This window comes from Phlebotomus papatasi, chromosome 2 (assembly GCF_024763615.1).
Source record: "Phlebotomus papatasi isolate M1 chromosome 2, Ppap_2.1, whole genome shotgun sequence".
In the NCBI taxonomy this organism is placed as follows: Eukaryota; Metazoa; Arthropoda; class Insecta; order Diptera; family Psychodidae; genus Phlebotomus; species Phlebotomus papatasi.
In genome coordinates this window covers 57,069,050-57,083,706 of record NC_077223.1, presented here as the reverse complement: position 1 = coordinate 57,083,706, position 14,657 = coordinate 57,069,050, and the positions used below count along the sequence as shown (strand labels likewise).

Genomic DNA, 14,657 nt, shown 5'->3' with positions numbered 1-14,657 from the left:
ATCCTTTTGGCTATATCTGTGTTCTTTCATCACGATTCTTCTTAATTTCAGCCAAATTAACTCATCATTCATTTTCAAATTCCTTTTTTTTTAACTAAAGTTAAGAATTCTCACCTCTTTCTCCTCAATTCTATCCTGTTTCTTCTCAATAAGATTTTATAGGAAATAGCCTGCAAGGTATTAAAAAAAAACTTCAATCAGAATCCATTGAATATTTAAAAGAAAGTTATCTATAGAACAATAAGTTCGTACCTGAAGTAGCTTTGTTTCTGAAAGGAGGTTTTACGTTGTATTTTCGCAAGTCAGAACCACACAGAAGCCAAACTGAAAAAAAAATTTAATCGTTTACTAAATAAAAGTGGAAAACAAAATATTTAAATTAATTAGAAATATCAGAATCCTTTTGGCTTATAAAAAAATTAACAACATTTTCTATTTTTAATTTCAGAGTAAAAAAAATATCATCAAAATTAGTTGGAAAGTATTAAAATATTTAAGAAACTTACCTTTTTTCTAGTTCAATCCTCAAAGTATTTTTATCGGCTCTTCTGCAATCTGTATAAGAAAAAAAAATGGTTGATCTCAATAAATCAAGAAAATAACAATGTTACAGTCTTTTATATCTTGAAAGGACACAAAAAAATCCTAGCAAGAAGAGTATGTTTGTATTAATCTGGCAAATTTTTATAAAACTGCTTCAAATGTTGATGAAGGAGTTTAAAAACTTTTGCCAAATATATGTATTCTTACTTGTAATTTTCTTCAGCACCATTTGAGGACTTCAACATAAAATTTTCCTGAACCTGCAAATCAATAATTGTATATTAGATAGAGAAAAAGATTATAAACAGAATCTCACTGTCTCCACTTATGTGACCGTTTTCTGGAACTTCCACAAGAATTCAGCGCATAAAGCGGAATTAATCTCTGAACTCGCGAAAGTGCCTAAAACACCTCAACACAAATACAAGTATAATAATTTGTGAGAGGGTCTCAGTTCAGTCAGCAGAACAGTGAGATAAATCAGCTATACTTACATTAAATAGAAATGTGACTAACATTTTCTCTGAAGTCAAACACGGTCTCTGCCTGCTTTCCCTGGTACGCCTGATAAGAGGAATAAATAAAAATTCGATTTAGGTAACTCGCAATAAATTTGAAAATGTTCTACTAAATACTAAGTTATAAGTCTCAAATTGTCTCATTTTATAGGCACCTAAATTATCAAGTGAAATTGATAAATAGGGAATCATCATGAAGCCTTGCTCTGGCAAGAAATTCAAATGGGTTTCTTTATGTGAACATGTAGAGAAACCCGAGTGCTCTTGCCATTTCTTAAAAAATAAACTTAAATTGCAAAGAAAATCTTAACTAAAAATGTGAAAAATAAGTATATCTTACCTCTCTTCTCTTTTTTTCCTTCATCAGGACATTTTAAGGACCAGCTATGTTCTAGAAAATGTAAATAACATGTTAGAGGCAAAAGAGTATTATTAGATAAATTGTCACAATCCCTCTAGCCTAACATCTAATGATGCAAAAAAAGGCTGGAAATGCCAGGAATAGTGAAATTGTCCCTTCTTTTGCAAGAACTAAAACTGAAATGCTTAATTATTTTATAAAGCACTCTAGTCGTTCTTGCGAAGATATGGAATTATTAGAATATTTCCGGAGACTTACCTCTCCACGTGGCTTTTTCACACTCCAATGCCTAAGTTAAACCTCTGATAACATCATTCTGGTAGTAGAAACCCTGAAAAGACAGAGAACTCAATTAAATAAAACATTAAGCAAAAACTTCCGGCAAGTTGAAGCAATCCAAGGAATAAATTTAATAAATTTGTTTCTCCATCGATACGTTTCCAATTCTCAAAATATGAAAAAAGTTCTGGTTTGTATCGTCTGAAGGAATTCATCTCCGAGATGTTAAAAGCACTAGCAGGATTCTGGAGTCCAAACCAGCGACTCTGTCTCGGTTGAGGTGGGGCCTCTTTTTCGAGGCCACATGTGGTCTTCGGAGGTTATGTTTCAATGATTTTGCAATTTCCAGGAGAAAACCCCCAAAACCCAAATAGTAATATACTATATTTTGTTACTTACATCTTCTTGAGTAGTTTCTGGGTATTTTAAAACATTTCTATGCATTTTAAAACACTCAATTAAGTATTTTTCACGGAGCGAATTGTTAAAGCATCTACTCGAAATGGCGATCCGGAGTAAAGAGAACTTTGATAGGTTTTCGTGTAATGACATCGGAAAAGTTCCTACATTAGCGCCACGTAGTGGTAAATTAATCGGTTTAAACCGTTTGAAATTTAAATTCTAAAATCAAAAATTTATCATTTGTTATACAGGATGAAACGGCTTCTCATCCGCTTGCAACTTGACCTCCCTGAAGCTGGCCGAAGGCCAGCCGAACGCGGGTTTGTATCTTGGCTAAGAAAAACCGTTGCAAATTCAAATATTTTTTTGTGTGTCTCGGCTAAAAAACACTGAGAAAAATTGAAATAATTATATAATAATGAAAAGAAAATTGCGGAAAATCTGTTTTTCATTGAAAATTATGGTGTGTGTCTTGGCTAAAAAGAAATTGATATGTACAATTTCCCAACTTTTTCTCTCTGAAAATTCTTTACGAACATAAAAAAATTTTGAACGAGTTCTCTGGTAAGTAACCATTTCAAAGGATTTATTTTTCCTAACAAATCTCTTTGTTTCCTGGACTGATCATCCTGGATGTGATACATGTATGCAAGTTTAAAGAAAAGTCGTGTTTCACCAATGGTTTCCTTCTACTAAATTTTTCCCTACGGGGTTGCCATTTATCTCACTACCCAAAATAGATAGCCCACTAAATCTCTAATAAAATGTACCATGTGCCATGCCTGACAAATCCTTTGTTTCCTGGACAGATCATCCTGGATGTGATACATGTATGCAAGTTCAAAGAAAAGTCGTGTTTCACCAATGGTTTCCTTCTACTAAATTTTTCCCTACGGGGTTGTCATTTATCTCACTACCCAAAATAAATAGCCCACTAAATCCCCAATAAAATGTACCATGTGCCATGCCTGACAAATCCTTTGTTTCCTGGACAGATCATCCTGGATGTGATACATGTATGCAAGTTCAAAGAAAAGTCGTGTTTCACCAATGGTTTCCTTCTACTAAATTTTTCCCTACGGGGTTGTCATTTATCTCACTACCCAAAATAGATAGCCCACTAAATCCCTAATAAAATGTACCATGTGCCATGCCTGACAAATCCTTTGTTTCCTGGACAGATCATCCTGGATGTGATACATGTATGCAAGTTCAAAGAAAAGTCGTGTTTCACCAATGGTTTCCTTCTACTAAATTTTTCCCTACGGGGTTGTCATTTATCTCACTACCCAAAATAGATAGCCCACTAAATCCCCAATAAAATGTACCATGTGCCATGCCTGACAAATCCTTTGTTTCCTGGAGAGATCATCCTGGATGTGATACATGTATGCAAGTTCAAAGAAAAGTCGTGTTTCACCAATAGTTTCCTTCTACTAAATTTTACCCTACGGGGTTGCTGCAGATGTGACATCCCAAAATAAGTAGCCCACTTCATCCTGAACATGATCTACCATGCGTCATATGCGAAGGAATTCTGACTTCCGGTTTATGAGCCCATGAGTCATATGAGAGATCGACGCCGAGAAATTTTCGGCGGCTGCGGCTAAAATTTTAAAAATGTCTACGGCTCGCTGCGCGCCAGCCGAGGATATCGGCTGCGGCTCAACCAGGCGCGCCGGATTTTTTTTCATATTTTTCGATTACAACCACTATTATACACCGATTGTCCTCAAAATTAGAATATTTTTTGCTAGAATTACAAAATTATAAATAGAAAACGTTTAGTAGCAATCAAAGCTTTTAAAGGAAAACCTATCAATTTTAGAATTGAGCATGACATTTGCCTATTACTAATAAAAAAACGCACAATAAAGTAAAAGGTGAATTTCATTGGCATGTGATAAGGAAAATAATTTTATCTGAATGGCAAAATGTCCGAAAATTTCCCAAAATGGGGCAAATTGAAACAAAACTGAAATTATTTCAGAAGAGAACAAAAAATGCATTTTTACTTACTCCAAAATATTTGTAATCAGGAAACATTGGACAAAACTTATCAAAACTGACATTTAACTTTTTAGATGAGCTCTTCGAAAACATGAGATATATTCACTTAGCATAGAAAATTTACTGCTTTATAACTTCCGAAAATATGATTTTCGAGTCATTTTATATCGATTCTCAAATGTACTGCGGAAAATATTGTTGTGATGTGTAACTTATTACATTTTTCTCTTGACAAAATGTTCAATTGATATAATTTTACAAAAAATATATATTCTACAATTTCGAGATGTTCTTCTACTTTACACTTCTACTTTAGAATTTTAATGCGATTCACATTGATGATCGCTAATAAACATACTAAGGGGTAATTTGCAAATTTGAATCACTAAATATTTAGGATTTGATCTACCCAAAATCTTTTCTAAATAGGATTGAATTAATTTCAATAGAATATGGTGGTAGATTTATTGAAAATCTGAAGATAGAAATTCTTAGTGATTTTTAGTAATTAATATTTGATTTTATCTCCTCATAATGTAAATTATTTATTAGAGCAGTAGCCTTAATATTTTATATATTTAGGACTTACTTCAGAACTTTTGTAAGATAAATACTAGAAACCATCTGAGTTGATTGTAGAAGCACTTCACCTAATTTTGGAAATTCCATGATTGATTTTAGAGGTTCTCTTAAATCAATTAGAAAACACTGGAATATGACCACTCATCACAAATACACTTGATTTTAGAAGTTTTCAGTTTGATTTTTATAAGTTTCCCAGAGTCAATCTAAAAACAAGTTTATTTATTTTTAAAACACCTCATAATTTGTTGATATTTTTTTTTGTAGAAACAGTTGGTCGGAATATCCGATTTTAATAGTAAAAGCAAACTTATTAAGCAAAAGAATCATGACAGGGTAAAATAAATCAATTCAGAGCCTGACCCAAAAATAGGAACATTTTTAATTAGAACAGCGGACCATCAAACCTAATATTTAGTAAAACTATTTTTCACTTTTCTTTGTAAAAATTTTGCACATATATTGCATCGCATCTTAAACAAATTTGCTCGTAATTCTTGTATTTTCGGCGAATATTATGAAATATGTATATTTAGATAGCTTTAAACGCACAATTTCGAAATATATCAAAGTGATAAGTCAATTCTCCGTAAGAAAAAACTTACCTTTAGGTTACAGTGCCTTTATACAAAAACGTATAGAAAAATTAATGTCGAGATGCCCCTGAACTAAAACTTATTAATGTGAATGGAATTTAGATTTATCTGGAACACGAAGAATCCGATAATAAGATTGCAACAGAGAAATTATTGTAAATGGAAATTTAGTACTGTGTTTATTAATGAAAAATTCTATATTTTTATATGGAGTTGTGAAGAATTTCCATTTGGATCATGTTCCAAATTACGTTATTTTACCCTACTACATAAAGAGAAACTTTAATTCAAAAAAGGATTTTTAAAAGCAATCCTTTTGCGGATGAGCCAATTTATCTGTTTTTACTCATCTAAGAAATTTCTAATTCTAAAACCTTAAATCTATACTAAAAAGGATTAAATTTAGTAAAAGAATAGTGGAATAATTTTACAAAAAAAAGTATTGGCAAATAACATGTCGTAAAAACCATGCATTAGGGGAATTTTAAATGTCACTTTTTGGTTGTCAAATTAATAAGCCCACATTTCTTAAATATTAAAAAGTTAAGATTTTGCACAAAAGAGCCACAGCTTCACTATAATAGGGTCAATAATATATTTAAAAAAGTCGCACAGCTCAAGGTAGTATGATGTTGTAAAAACATCCTCAGAGCTCATGCTCAAAACTAATAAATAAATAAATAAACTTGTTTTTAGATTGACTCTGAGAAACTTATAAAAATCAAACTGAAAACTTCTAAAATCAAGTGTATTTGTGATGAGTGGTCATATTCCAGTGTTTTCTAATTGATTTAAGAGAACCTCTAAAATCAATCATGGAATTTCCAAAATTAGGTGAAGTGCTTCTACAATCAACTCAGATGGTTTCTAGTATTTATCTTACAAAAGTTCTGAAGTAAGTCCTAAATATATAAAATATTAAGGCTACTGCTCTAATAAATAATTTACATTATGAGGAGATAAAATCAAATATTAATTACTAAAAATCACTAAGAATTTCTATCTTCAGATTTTCAATAAATCTACCACCATATTCTATTGAAATTAATTCAATCCTATTTAGAAAAGATTTTGGGTAGATCAAATCCTAAATATTTACAGCTGAATGTTGAAACGAAGAATAACTTCAGTTGAACCTCAGATTAGCGTTAATCTAGAGTTAAAATTAAGCTAGGTTTAAATATTTTTTCGTATGCAGAAACGTGGAATAGTGCTTTGGCGTAAGCTGTTTTTCTCATACGGCAACCCCATATTTTGGCTTTTCTGGCATGCCAGAAAGTGTCAATTCATTAATGTTTTTGTTCGATTTAGCAAGATTCCACGGCTTTTTCACGTTATTTGGTAATCTTGAACCACCAGACTTGCTAAAAATTCTCTAAAATAAAATAGGAATCAATATTGTGGATGTGAAAGAATGTGCATGTTTTCTGGGTGCAAAAAAGCGCGACTCCCGCGACTCCTACTTTAGTGGCGACTCATTGAAGTTGCATATGGTGGATGTTTCTTTTTATTTCAGGCAAAATTGGCTTTTTAAGAAGCTGTAAATAGAGTGAAAGCCTTATTTCTTTTCATTAAATCCACTAAAGTGTAGATTATATCAATTTGGTATCATTTAACAGTATTTTTGAGAAGAATTTACGGATAGATGTGGACAGGTTTATTCCATCTTTAAGCCAAAAATTAGACCTCCGAAATCGGGGGTCTAATTTTTGGCTTAAACGTTAATCCACTGTTTAAATTTATTCTATTTCTTGTTCAAACATTAGAAAACGGTGGATCATCCTCGAATTATCTTTATACTTCGATTCAACATTCAGCTGTTAGTGATTCAAATTTGCAAATTACCCCTTAGTATGTTTATTAGCGATCATCAATGTGAATCGCATTAAAATTCTAAAGTAGAAGTGTAAAGTAGAAGAACATCTCGAAATTGTAGAATATATATTTTTTGTAAAATTATATCAATTGAACATTTTGTCAAGAGAAAAATGTAATAAGTTACACATCACAACAATATTTTCCGCAGTACATTTGAGAATCGATATAAAATGACTCGAAAATCATATTTTCGGAAGTTATAAAGCAGTAAATTTTCTATGCTAAGTGAATATATCTCATGTTTTCGAAGAGCTCATCTAAAAAGTTAAATGTCAGTTTTGATAAGTTTTGTCCAATGTTTCCTGATTACAAATATTTTGGAGTAAGTAAAAATGCATTTTTTGTTCTCTTCTGAAATAATTTCAGTTTTGTTTCAATTTGCCCCATTTTGGGAAATTTTCGGACATTTTGCCATTCAGATAAAATTATTTTCCTTATCACATGCCAATGAAATTCACCTTTTACTTTATTGTGCGTTTTTTTATTAGTAATAGGCAAATGTCATGCTCAATTCTAAAATTGATAGGTTTTCCTTTAAAAGCTTTGATTGCTACTAAACGTTTTCTATTTATAATTTTGTAATTCTAGCAAAAAATATTCTAATTTTGAGGACAATCGGTGTATAATAGTGGTTGTAATCGAAAAATATGAAAAAAAATCCGGCGCGCCTGGTTGAGCCGCAGCCGATATCCTCGGCTGGCGCGCCGGCGCGCAGCGAGCCGTAGACATTTTTAAAATTTTAGCCGCAGCCGCCGAAAATTTCTCGGCGTCGATCTCTCATATGACTCATGGGCTCATAAACCGGAAGTCAGAATTCCTTCGCATATGACGCATGGTAGATCATGTTCAGGATGAAGTGGGCTACTTATTTTGGGATGTCACATCTGCAGCAACCCCGTAGGGTAAAATTTAGTAGAAGGAAACTATTGGTGAAACACGACTTTTCTTTGAACTTGCATACATGTATCACATCCAGGATGATCTGTCCAGGAAACAAAGGATTTGTCAGGCATGGCACATGGTACATTTTATTGGGGATTTAGTGGGCTATCTATTTTGGGTAGTGAGATAAATGACAACCCCGTAGGGAAAAATTTAGTAGAAGGAAACCATTGGTGAAACACGACTTTTCTTTGAACTTGCATACATGTATCACATCCAGGATGATCTGTCCAGGAAACAAAGGATTTGTCAGGCATGGCACATGGTACATTTTATTAGGGATTTAGTGGGCTATCTATTTTGGGTAGTGAGATAAATGACAACCCCGTAGGGAAAAATTTAGTAGAAGGAAACCATTGGTGAAACACGACTTTTCTTTGAACTTGCATACATGTATCACATCCAGGATGATCTGTCCAGGAAACAAAGGATTTGTCAGGCATGGCACATGGTACATTTTATTGGGGATTTAGTGGGCTATTTATTTTGGGTAGTGAGATAAATGACAACCCCGTAGGGAAAAATTTAGTAGAAGGAAACCATTGGTGAAACACGACTTTTCTTTGAACTTGCATACATGTATCACATCCAGGATGATCTGTCCAGGAAACAAAGGATTTGTCAGGCATGGCACATGGTACATTTTATTAGAGATTTAGTGGGCTATCTATTTTGGGTAGTGAGATAAATGGCAACCCCGTAGGGAAAAATTTAGTAGAAGGAAACCATTGGTGAAACACGACTTTTCTTTAAACTTGCATACATGTATCACATCCAGGATGATCAGTCCAGGAAACAAAGAGATTTGTTACGAAAAATAAATCCTTTGAAATGGTTACTTACCAGAGAACTCGTTCAAAATTTTTTTATGTTCGTAAAGAATTTTCAGAGAGAAAAAGTTGGGAAATTGTACATATCAATTTCTTTTTAGCCAAGACACACACCATAATTTTCAATGAAAAACAGATTTTCCGCAATTTTCTTTTCATTATTATATAATTATTTCAATTTTTCTCAGTGTTTTTTAGCCGAGACACACAAAAAAATATTTGAATTTGCAACGGTTTTTCTTAGCCAAGATACAAACCCGCGTTCGGCTGGCCTTCGGCCAGCTTCAGGGAGGTGCAACTTGGAACATCGAGATGGATTGTTCTTCCCCTCGAGTGTAGAATATATTGCTATATTACTGGATTAAATCGTGAATTTTTTCTTAGTCAAGGGTTGAAAATTTCAATTTCAGATACTAAACTCGACATAAAAAGTAAGTGGCATTTTACGCAATTTTTTTATTAAATATTCTACGTTTATTTTCAGATTTTTGGCTTACTTTTTAAATCACGAAAAGAAAGTTAATGCAATTCTCTACACTACACGCTCGTGCTATCACTTTAACGTAACATAATATTGAATAGAACTCTTGCTCTATGAAGCCTCACACTTGAAATTGAACTCAAAGTCGTCAGTTAAATCAGCATTTGTCATAACTTCTTTTTAACAACTTTTCAGGAGACGATATTTTCAGTTCAGCTTTATTTTTCTTAAAAATGAGCCCCGGATGCGATACTTTTGAGTCAAAATTATAAAAGTGGCACTAATAAACTGTAAGTTAACTCAAGAAAATTCCCAGATATTGAGATATGTCCATGTCCGATGAAACATAATAAGATTTTATCGTAACTTCCATTGTTTATAAGGCCGTAAAGCTGTCTAGATACTAGGCAAATTATTGCAATAATAACTTTTCAAAGTGACATTAAAAACTTCAATATTGAAGAGAATATTGAAACCAATATTTCAATATTTGCCTACACACTGAGCAAATTGGCATCAATATTTAAACTTCAATATTACAACTTATTAAAATACCATTCTAGATTCAGTTCCTTTCAAACATCGAAAAACTCCTAAAATTAGCAGGTTTATGAACAGGAAGACATCCCGGAATATAATCGTAGACAGCACCAGAGATTCCGGTGTATGTATATCCTGCTCAATTCTTCCCAGAAACCCATCTTTGTCAGGACTTCTCACCTACTTTCTCCAGAAAATCTCAGAACTTCTAGGATTTTGTTCTGTATCTTGTCTAGAACCCCCAAAATACTCATGTTGGTCAGAAGATTTCTCCTGATTGCTCCAGGAAATCACAGATTTTGTTGGATTTTCCTCCGGTTTTTTTCTCAAGAACGCGCAGAATACTCATGTTGACCAAAAGGGTTCTCCTGGTTTCTCCAGGAAATCACATCTTATAAGATTTGGTTTTGTATTTTGTCAAGTACGCCCGGAATAATCATGTAGGTCAGAAGATATCTTCTGGAGGAAGTTGGAGAAATCTTCTGACCAACTTGAGTATTTTGGGTGTATTCGACCAAGTGCACAACAAAAATCCAGAGGAACTGTGATTTCCAGGAGGAAGCAGGTGAGAAGTTCTAATCAAATCAAACTGGGTTCTTGGGAAGATTTGACAAAATGTACAGCGAAATTCCAAGAATCTGGGATTTTCTGGAGGAAGCAGGAAGAGATGTATCCTGACTGGGATGTGTTTTCATTCATGAACAAGAAAATCCCAGCAGTTCTGTGATGTTCTGAATGAAGAAGATTCCTGACCATTAAAAAAAATATTGAAGGAAATATCAAATCAATTTGATATTTATAATTTCTTTTAAATTTTATTTCAATGTGACTTTGAAAATTTTTATTGACATTATTTGGCCTAGTGTGTAGCCATTCAAAGTAATGAAATAAAATATTGAAAAAATGCTCCATATTGAAACAAATATTGCAATAATTGCCTACACACTGAACAATTTTCTTCAATATTGAAACTTTTATGTCAGTAAATCTTTGCAATGTGGAGGCAATCCTTGTCAATATTGGACATTGAAAAGAAATATTGTAATAAATTTTGTCTAGTGTATAACCAGCATAACTTCCAATGTATGGAAATCTTGGAAGTTACGACAATTTTTAAAAATGCATTATACTAATATGAAATATTCTAGTGATAATAAGCTCCTTTATTTGACTATAAATTAGTCAATTAAACTGTTATCCCTGTCCCTGTTCGTGCCCCGCGTCGCTTATTTTGTTTTGAATTAATGAAAGATGAGTAGAGATTTTTTCTCACTTCTTTCTCACAAATATTGAATTAAAAGATTTAATGTTGCATTATTCGCACCGTCTTTGGATATTTGGAAGAGTTTCGTGAACGTTAATGAGAAATATTACATTTTTGCTGCAAATTACAAGCTACGGAAATGAGCAAAAGAAGTTACGGCAAATGCTGATTAGAGAAAATTTTGTTTGTCGTAACTTCCCCAAAAATGGAAGTTACAATAAATTCTGTTAAATTTTTATTAATAAAGGGCACTTACAATATTTTTTGTTTATTGGGCTTATAAAAGTTTCTTTTTCGCAAGTGTGTTTAATAAACAAAATTATGCTGATTCTAAATATGTCTACATCTCAAAATCGCAAAAATTAAGTTACGACAAATGCTGATTTAACTGACGAAATGCTAATTTGGGTTTTATAGTTTTGAAAGATTATATATAATTTTCGTTTAAATATGAAACTCCAAAAAAATTAAAAAGCAATTTTTAAGATCTTTAAGCATTCAATATTTTAAAAGCGATTGGGTGATTTATAAATTTATATAAAAAGTTAGAAATATTTTTTGGATAGTTTGCTTCTCTATATAAGAACAAATCTTGGAACACATAGTCGAAGTCGGTGGCAGCCAAAATCCCCAAAGCCAAAATTCCGAACGTCAAAATCCTGAAAAGGCCAAAATCCCGAAAAGGCCAAAATCCCGAAAGCCAAAATCCCGAATTTTCAAAATCCTGAAAAGGATGAAATTATATACAAGATAATGTGTAGAATAATTTCCTAAGACACAGAAGATTTCCCTTTGCCTCCAGCAAGCGCGGGTACAATCGTGGGAGTAGCTATGCACTTTTAAGAATTCGGGATTTTGGCTTTCGAGATTTTGGCCCATTCGTGATTTTGGCTTTCAGGATTTTGGCGTTCGGGATTTTGACCGGGACCCAGTCGAAGTATAGTCAATTTAATAAAAATACAAAGATCATGGTAAACTATAAGGCACTGTTATACAATCACCTAACTAAGAGTATGGAGACACTTTATTTGTATTACATTGTAATCTTTACTTACAATGTTGTCATGTTGGAAGCATCTGCTGATTGTAGATCGCCCAGGAACACTTTCCTCGCAACGTGGATGCTTCTTTCGTGTTCCCGGAGTTTTCTTTGGACAGGGACGGTGCATTTATATTACGTTTTATCACAAGTGGAAATGTTACTTTAAAGACATTCAGACCATTCAGATCTTTACACCGGGCGGGACTCGAATTCACACACTGTGAGTCAAATCGGGGATCTGGATCTACACGCCATAATAAAAATTTTGGTATGGTATCAAACTCAAATATAAGCAAACAAGAAATGATAAGAAAAAAAGTTCGAAATTCCTGCATATTATATTAAAAAATTAAGTAATAAATTAATTATAAATTAAATTAAAAAAAAATTAATTGAAAATTAATTTTTAATTTATTATAGGGGAGACTGGGGCAAAAAGTCACAAAACGGATATTTTATTTTATTACAAGCTACCCGAGCACCTCCAAAATTTCTAATTAGCACAGTTTTATAGTAAATTTACCGCTCTACAACTCTGTGAAAGTAATTTTCTTCTATTTTGTAAGGAAATATATTTATCGAGCCGTTTTCTAAAAGGTAATTTTGTGATTATTCTCAAAAATGCTGGGGCAAATAGTATCAGACATAAGATACTATCACATTTTGATTCGCTCCATTACGGGCTTACGTAAATTTGAAAAAATACCTAGAGGACATATTTTCATAGGAAATTTATTCTTCTACACCTTTGTAAAACACCGTTTTCTCCATTTGAGCGAGAAAAGCGCATTTTAAGCTATTTTACCATAAACACACAAAAGACTGCAAATCGTTTGTTTGACCAATGCAAACAACAAGCGGCGACACATAGCATTGACGATTCTTTTCACCGTGTGGGACATCAGAAATTGTTTCGGTTTTTGTTACTTTTTGCACCATAGCTTTTGTTACTTTTTACCCCAAGTGGTCGTTTTTAATAAAAGGATTTCTGGAGAAAAGGATCTTTGTAAAATTCTAAAATAGATAGTGGATTCCGGATTCGTATTCAAAGAATATCCAGATAATTTGTGAAATATTCACCAGTGCATCAAATTTAATATAAGTAGCTAATAATTGATATCTTCTGCACGGAAAATATTTCAAAAATTTCGATATTTTTTATCTTCTAAATTCCTTGTTCAAATTCTAACAAACTTACGACATTGAAGACCTATGGAGGCTATCTATGGAAAAAAATTTAAGCCGCTATCTTATTTATCTTGGAAGATATTGAATTTTAAAATTTTCGATTTGTGACTTTGCCCCAGTCCCCCCTACAGTTAATGCCCCTGTCGGAGTACAACATTTTGGGACTATAATTGTATATATTAAGTTAAATAATCATTTAAAAACCAGTTGAAAATAAAAAAAACGCAATATTTTAATTTATTTACCCTTTTTCTATTTAAGTAATCAAACTCTCACCGTATAACAATCTAGCCCCACAGCTCAAAGTAGCCCTACCTCCCCCTACTGCTATGTCTAAAGAAATTAGCAGGTTTATTATAAAAGAAGAATCCGAATAATTGTATAAGCTCGTCGTTTTTATGGGATTTGCTGAGTGAAATGATTTATTGAGAAATGCCTTATAGTAGATATATATTTCCATTACTTTTTCTTTCATTTTCTTAGTCTGGCAACAGTGAGAGGAAATGTTCACCGTTCCAAAAGTATGTATTAGAAAGAAAACAATAAAATTAATCACTCTGCCAAGAAAAGCAAAGCACATAAATTCTATCAACAACTTAGGGTTCAGCATTCAGCATGATGTAAATTTTAGAACATCATTATAGTTCTGAAATTTTCACCTAAACATAAAAAGATTAATGAGATTTCTTAATTTCACTAATTTGATCAGGATTTACAAAAGTGAAATAATTTTTTAATTATTTCATTCAGTTCACTTAAAATCAGTTAAATTCAGTTTAATTTTTATTAGCAATCGGAAAGGATTTTATCGAATAAGTATGGTATGTTACTAAACTATAAATATTATAAACGTAAGTATCAAAACACTGCATTAAAAATGTTAATGAAAGAAAATTTCAATGAAAATTCACAAAGTATTTTTTAAAGATGTTTTTTAAGGATGAACCAATATAGTGATTTCTTAAGGAGAAAGTCGAATAATACCTAAAAATACCAGAAATTAATCTGAGACTACTCTATGATGATGATGATGACTACTCTATGGCTATATACACATAATTTTAATTGTATCCATTCGATTGTACATTAAAAAGAAACAGCTATCTTTCATGAAAATTTCAATGTTTAACACGAATTTATTTAGTGGTTTATTTATGTGTGTTTCGCATTCTGAGCCTCAAGAGCCCCACAAAACTTGGCT

The 14,657-nt window shown here is 32.4% G+C and overlaps 2 long non-coding RNA genes across 2 annotated transcripts; both read right to left on the bottom strand.

Annotated features, from left to right (window-relative positions):
• Nucleotides 1–487: 487 nt before the first annotated feature.
• Nucleotides 488–1,127, bottom strand: LOC129801857 (uncharacterized). Its single transcript, XR_008751736.1, has 3 exons — nucleotides 1,038–1,127; nucleotides 751–803; nucleotides 488–555 (listed from the first exon to the last, which is right to left on the bottom strand). It is a non-coding gene; the product is annotated as an uncharacterized LOC129801857 (long non-coding RNA).
• Nucleotides 1,128–1,400: 273 nt separating this feature from the next.
• On the bottom strand, nucleotides 1,401–2,225 carry LOC129801856 (uncharacterized). Its single transcript, XR_008751735.1, has 3 exons — nucleotides 2,101–2,225; nucleotides 1,681–1,753; nucleotides 1,401–1,452 (listed from the first exon to the last, which is right to left on the bottom strand). It is a non-coding gene; the product is annotated as an uncharacterized LOC129801856 (long non-coding RNA).
• Nucleotides 2,226–14,657: the final 12,432 nt, after the last annotated feature.